The following is a 7,834-nucleotide window of genomic DNA, read 5'->3' as shown; positions in this document are numbered from 1 at the left end:
ATTGGACTTGTAGTGATTCTCCTGTTTACAGCCTCACAAGTGCTGGGACTACAAGTGCACACCACCATGCCCAGTCTCAATTGCTATCTCAGCGGCCCTGGGGGCAGGGCTAGCATGGCAGGCCCAGGGAATCAAACCCCTGGCCCCTGCACCAGCTTGCAGGCATTTTAATCCACTGAGCTATTTGGCCAGCCCTGTTTCTACTCTTTAAAATAAAATTTTAAAGAAAAATTGCTCTTGATTAAAAATCTCTACTGAATATCATTAACATCTTTCTTTTCAAATTTTATAAAGTTTGGTGAAGCTACTATATTCTGACTTGCATTCTGACACATTGTTGGTCTGATGCAAACTATCTCTTCATGGTGCCAATATAAATAACTGTCAAATACATTTATTTGAGTGAGACTTTCTGCCAAAACTGCTAAATTTAAGAGCCGAATATAATAAACATATTAGAATCTCTGGACATCTCAGATTCTTTCTTGTTCTTTCAATCTCTGACAATGCCCAGTTGTCTATTATTGTCCTCATTATTCTGCCTCCCTCATCTTCTCTGCATTTCCTACCCCAAATCTCCTAGGCAAGTCATTCCACTCTGAAGAACACCAAAGTTTAAACGTGATATTACGCAGAGCTGCCTGGGGTTATCACAGTCAATCCCACAGTAATCCTTCACTGTCTTTGTTTCCTTCTTTCCTGCTTTCTTTCCTCCCATCTTTTCTTTCTTTTTGCATTTCTTTTTTCCTGCTTCCTCCTGGTAAAGTGGAAGAGAGACATATTTTAAGTACACTAGTTTCATACCATCCCTGTTGTGAGGTGGAGGCAATTAATGTCTTCATTGCTAAGATAATGCTTTGAATGTTCACTCAGTCTTCTTAACTATTTTCTTTGAACATTAAATGAGAGAAATCTTCTATATACTGTGCTGGGCTAGTATTACTAATTTTCTGGCTCTGAAGGGTGTTCATTAAGATTTGCCAATGTCAATTCACTAGGAAGGACGTGGGTGGTCCCATATTTATTTACCTAGTTATACAAAGATCTGTATAACAAAACATCAGAGATCACCTCAGATAAGCATAAGACAGTAGGTGTTATTTTGGTTCTAAAGTATCTTTAAGGTCCAGCTACTCACAGCAAAGCTGGCAGGGCTGATTTTATTCTTTGCTTTTCTGTTTTTGATTGTTGTCATTCAGAAAAAATGGAAGAGTTATAAATAAATGTTATGATGCTTCAAGACTTTGCAAGCCAGATGTGTTTAGCACTTTGACAAAATTGTGTCTGTTTCTTCTTTATTTTAATATCAGTCTTTATTTTGCATAACTGAGGCATTCATAATGATCTCATTTTGCAAAAAGCCTGTTTATCTAAGCCCTTTAATATGGTATAATGATTGAAAAAAATGCAAGGTTTTTTTTTTTTTTTGTTTTTTGGTATTTTAGGGAAGGGTCTATAGAGTGTTCAGGGTCTCACTACTAGATTGGACTTGTAGTGATCCGCCTGTTTACTGCCTCCCAAGAGCTGAGATTATAGGCATGCACCACCACGCCATCACAATTGCCATCTCAGCTTGTCCCGGGGGCAAGGCCAGCAGGGCAGGCCCGGGGATCAAACTGCCATCCCTGTGCCTGCTTGCAGGCACTTTAATCCGCTGAGCTATTTGGCTGGCCCTCAAAGTTTAATTTATTTTTTTTGCTGTACCAGGGATTGAACTCAGGACCCTGCGCAGGCACTTATTCTACTGAGCTATCCCCCTGGCCCTTATAAAAATACAAGATTAATAGAGATATGTGTCCATGATTCAGAAGTGGTATTACTAAAATTTGTAAAATAATTTTATGTACTGTGATTATTTCTTATAAAATTGAATATCAACATGGGATTTGGTACTGACTATTCAAAATATGGTATACAGAGAAACTTAAAATTATTCCAAATTCAACATATTTTCTAATTTTATCCACTATTTTATCCTTAGTCATTCTTATAAAAATTGAGGTTAGGCCTTATAACTGAAGTAGCAATTCTTTTCACTGTTTCCATCCATGTTTATCCTGAATGACATACAGGTTTGCAGTGGAAATCATGGCAAAATGCCTGTCTTTTATGTACTTTTTAGTGACCTTGTGTAGCACAGTGAATATTTGCATAATTTAAAAGCACATTACTGTTTGAGTATGTGGATAAGTAACTATGAAACTCAGACTTCTTCACCTTGATATTATCGAATTATATTTTCATAGAGTGCCTTATGGCTTCTATTCAGTAGTTTACACCTTATTCCACCTTTGTTCTAACAGTAATGTGGACATTTTTGTTATATACTATAGTCCTTCCTGTCCATACCCAACAACACACTGTGGCAAAGCTATCTCTCTAGAATTATACCTATCCTATCCTTTGAGGTTGAGTAGGCAAAGCTGACCATAAAGAAAAAGCTATTTAAAAACCGAGTGTGTCATTCATGTGAGATCATTGGTGGATTGACATTTTCTTACTATGCCATCCTTTGTCCTTTGAGTAGCTGGTATCCAGAGAGAATTTCATCCCACAGTAGAGCCTTTAGCAGTACAAACTCTTAGACTTCATGTTAGATGTACAGAATCTCAATTAGATCTCTCAGAAAATTTAAATGCACATTAAAGTTTGAGAATCACTAGCAAATTTGACACCTTCTAAAACCATTCTGAAATTTAAACTACGTTTTGAGTAATTTATGGTTATAGTTGGAATAGTTCCCATTGATATGACTCTGAGTGATGGGGTATTGGGATAGGATGGTATACACTGCTAGGGCCAGTGCTAAATGAATATGTACAAGAACCACATATGGGTGCCCACTAAGTCTCCTTGTCTGCGGTTACTGTGAGCTCTATTTAGAATGTTCCTTTAAAAGAATAGCACTCTAGAATTGAGAAATACATTTATAAAAGTGCCATTCTCACTTTGTAGCTGCAAGCCTTCCAGCAGCACAGAATGATCATGGTCAGTACATAACTATAGATAGCCATCAAAGCTTCAGAAAGGAAAGCTTTCATCTCTCCTGAAACATTCTCTGCCAGGCACTGCAGTCCCAATAGATTTTCAAGAGCCAGTGAGGATGCCACACTGGTAAGGAGGTGCTCTCTGAGCTGATTGCCCACAATGTCCACCCCTGGTGCTCTTCCTTTGTGACCTGATTTCTGGCTGCAATTGTTGGCTGCTCTTTTAGACACCCACTTGGCTTTGCTACAGGTGCTTCTTTTGATCAGAGTTCCCTTTTACATTGTTCCATCTTGAGTTGAGTTTTGTAAGTAACCATATCGTTTTTGTTTTTGAACTCTGGTAAATTGAACTTCCCATGAGTAAATGAGTTTTACCAAGAGCATGCAGTTCTCTTCTCATGTAAAACTCTCTTTTGTCCCCCAAAAGAGTCATTGTGATTAATTTACAGAATTACAGAAAGATGATATTTTTAATCTTTTAGGTACATTCCAAAATGTAAGAACATTCTATAAAATAGTGTGATAAAATGTCCCCACAATCATGCTTTATCTGGGAGAACTGGAGTCTTTGAAGCTTTGTTAATTAACTTAATAGGTTCCAGGGTAAGTATGATGGGCTAAGGTATGAATAATTTAATAGGTTGTGGAATGAGTGTTCAGTGACTTTGGTGGTGAGGAGTGAGGAGACTGTTATTTGAATCTGAAGAAAGCTGTGTGTTTTTATCTCTAAGCAGAGTGTGAAATCTATTTGGAGATGTAATCATCATCCAGAAGTGGAGTCACTTGAAATAAGCAAAAAAGGATGGATAATAACTTTTTATATCTGTACCAGGAGTGTTCTACATAAGTGGAGCTAAAAAGTCCCCTCTTTTAAAAATTGTATCTCATTATACTATTTTATATTCTAGAAAAACTTCAAATGATAAAGACAGAGGGCACAATATTAAATGTATTTCAGAATGCTTAATATAAGGACCTATGTTTGAGTTGACTAAACTAGGAAATATACATTAAAATTTTAGACAATTCATATGATTGCCTTTGAATCATATTGGCATTTGCTGGGAGAATAATACTTCCTAGGTTTCAGGACATGTACACCTCAAATTAGATGAATTTATATACACGTGGCATGTGGTGACTCCTACAGTTCCTAAAAGTTTTACTGTTTCTTTAATTACTCATTTAAAATAAGCAGTAAAAAAAATTGCAAATTATTACTGGGGGAATATTTCAGTGTGAAATAAATATACATTAAGATCTCTTGATAGATGTATCATTTTTTAACTAACCACTGATCAGACATCAGAGCAAATGACCACAGAAATGAAACTACTTACAGACACTGGAAATACCAGGATTCCAACCAACTTAAGAGGTCTTTAGGTGGAAGATTAAATTTCAGGTATATTTACAATGATGCAGAATGTTTCTTGATTGAAAAATACCTCAGTTAATTCTTTTCCAGGGGCCAGGGATATGGCTCAGTGGAATAAGCACTTCCCTGGCAAGAGCAAGGGCCTGAGTTCAATCCCTGGTTCCACAGCATAAAAAAAAATTATTTTCCATTCTAAGAAAGGACAAGGCATCATTGGTTTTGTTTTCCTGAAACAGAATAATTCAGCATTGTCCAAGAAGACAAAGTCCAGGCATTGTGGAACTGTCTATGAGCTACAGAGTACTTCAGGTTTCTGTGTGAAATAATCTTCCATGATGGAAAAGAAGACCAGGCTGTAGTTACACATTTCTTAGATGTTGTGGGAAGTGAAATCAGAAAAGTTATCAGGTGCCTTAATTTAAAAATTTCATTGTGAGCCTTTGTATATGAAAATTATGTTTAATGGTTATCTTTACAGGAAAGGTTAAGGTGAACCAGTTGGCATTTAGACTATTAAAAGTAAAATGATTTATCATTAATAAATGATAGAGCACATTTATTTAATTCAGTTGTTGTTTTGGTCTGTGCCTCAGGCTGCATTTGGTGGCCTCACAGAAGAAACTCCCTTCAGGTCATCCCTCTTGTTGACCTCTGCAGAACAGAGAAAACACTCTTTATGAATTGAAGTGTCTGACAAACACTGATTGTATCTGCTTCAAGTATTTTGGGATACTTTGTCCCAAATAAAACAAAAACTTTTTTTCTAATTGAAATTCTGAAAGAGTTCTCACGAAAACAAACTATTTCTGATGTTTCCCATGCTGATCTGTCAATGGCCTTGCAACTGAGAAAAATGAGGTCTGAAAGGAAGAGATGAGAGAAGTTGAAGAAAATAATAGGAGACCTGGAAAAAGAGAAAGATAAGGCATCAACAAATCAAAATGATAGGAGGGCAGTAATTTTTTACTGGAAGAGGGACTCCAAAGAAAATGAAACTAGACAAAACAAGATAAATGGACAGAAAAGGAATGTATGTTGCCAATTTTTTATCAGAATTCAATTTTATTTTTTATTTATGATTTGTTTTGTTAATGTCAACAAGTACTTCCTTTCCATCAGACACTGTATTGAATTTTTAATTTAATTATTATAATCAGAGGAGGTAGCAACGAAACTAAGCTTTTAAACAGGTGAGCCCTACAGTTTGATTATATAGGTTGAAATCCCTTAAATGCCAGTGACTGGCTCTGTGATTCTGGACAAAGAAGCTTTTTCATATCCCTCTCCCCAATCTCTTCATCTGTAAAATAGTGATGATAATAATAGAAATAATGTATATCTCATAAGGCTAGGATGAGGATTAATAAACTAACATTTACAAATTATTAGAAAAGACTGTGGCTCAAAATAAGTTGGTCACTGTTATTCTGTTACTTCTATCAATATTTTTATTTAGTAGTTGAGATTCAAGACTCAAGGTACCTTTAGCTAATGTCAAACCCAAGTACAATTGTCTAAAAACATGTACCTTTAATTCATGTGCTATATGTAGTTAAAGTACCTAGTTTGTAATTTTACCTCCAAGATTGTCACCGTTATTTGCTTAAATTCTCTGATTTGGCTTGCATTTTTCCCTTTGATAAGAACTTGAAGAATAATTACCATGAAATTAAACTTGTCTTAATGCAAATATTAACTATTAATGACTATAACTAAATGCACTTAAAGGAATATGATTGGGAGCAGATGGTACTCATTTCTGCCATGGTCCCACAAGAGTTGTATAGGATGTGCCTCAGAATCATTCACCGGGGACTGAGAAACCTGTAATATTTATCTATGAGTTCCTATTTCCTGTTGGTCAAAAGTTGTTCCAATGGTATTTTGACATGACCCAGCACAGACCAAACATAATGAACAGAAAAGCCTGGGGATAGAGCACAAGAGGGAGGTGGTATATCTATGTTTTCATTCTGCCAAGTGGATCTGAGTTGACAGAGAAATGGCAATGAGTAAAGTGAAGGGTCAAGGGAATAGAATGAATTCCAGGTACTGGAGTTACTCTGCATGAAGCATTTATTCTGGGACTGTACCTAGACATTTTTTGTCATTAGCATTGAATTAATGAAGAAATTAAATGAAACATGTGTGCAACTTCCCTGAAAAATATAAATCATGCAAAGCATAATATTATATGGTACACATTATAGTAAGATTTAAGTTAAAGGTTAAAAAGTTGTTGAGTACTATTTTCAATTCATCAAAATATATGGCTAGTTTTGAGATCAATACCTCTGTTATTTCACTACATAACTATATCTGGATTTCAGCAGAAGGAAATTGCCTTTTTTGAAACCTTAGCTGAATGGAAACATGGCAGGATTCCAAACTATTGCTGTGAAACTTGAATTGGAAAAGTCCAAATGTTTTTTACACAATGTATTATCATTTGGCCACTTGCTTTCATGGATGTTTATATCTAATATTTTGAGGTAAAATTAAATATAACATAATAGTAGTTTATCCTGACTGGATTCAAATCAGCTTGTCATTTCCTATTCTTAGTGGCTTTTAATCTGTGCACTATTTTTAGAATTTAAATATAACTTTGAAATGTCTAATACTGTGCTGTCTCCTTGCTGCATGTTTCAGTTCTCTCCCCTTCAACTAGTCTTTGTGGGAGGCTGATCACATTGTTTAACCTGAATTTATATTCCTTGCTGAAAATGGAGGCAAATGTTAATATTTAATCCAATTAATTGTTATGAGGATATCTTTAATGTTTGGAAGAGTTCCTGAAACTTACAGACACTCAATAACTATTTGATACTACTATTATTATGATTGTTATTATCATCATTTGTTTGACAAAGCTTTATCTTTTGAGCATTTAAATGTAGTTACTAATTCTGTTAATTAAATTTAATGATGAGCTTCTATAATCTAACATTCATCTGTAATATGAAAGGCTCTAAGCATAGTCTTAGTGTCCTGATTTAAAATAAGTCTTTTGATTCTGTGGTGAGCCTCTAGCATTGGAAAATCACAGAGACTTACTTAAGTCAATTTTATGAACTGAATATAAAATGATGATTCTGTCTATCTTTGATTTGGAAACAATTTGGAAATGTCAAATATGTTGGAAGCAAACCATGTATTCTGTGTCTTTATAGAACTTTTCCCATATGGATCATGAGATTCCTTGTATTCTCACTCCACAGGCTGCTGTGTTTTCTGGGAAGAAGAGGCACTAACGGTATGAAGTATCTGACCCATCTCAAAGCTTCATTCAAAGGACTATAAGCATAGCCCAGTTCAAAGAAGCTTCAGACTGAGTTTTTCTGACATCTCTCATTCTTCCCTCTCTTCTTTTACCCCATTTCTGCACAGACCAATAAAAGACCCAGGGTTTTTCCTCCTTTAGCACTGATAAGTATGTGTCATTATTCTTGAGGTTCCAGCTAAATGT

Source organism: Octodon degus, unplaced genomic scaffold, assembly GCF_000260255.1.
Source record: "Octodon degus isolate 3935 unplaced genomic scaffold, OctDeg1.0 scaffold00124, whole genome shotgun sequence".
In the NCBI taxonomy this organism is placed as follows: Eukaryota; Metazoa; Chordata; class Mammalia; order Rodentia; family Octodontidae; genus Octodon; species Octodon degus.
The sequence above is the reverse complement of the archived record's forward strand: the minus strand, read 5'-3'. Positions refer to the sequence as shown.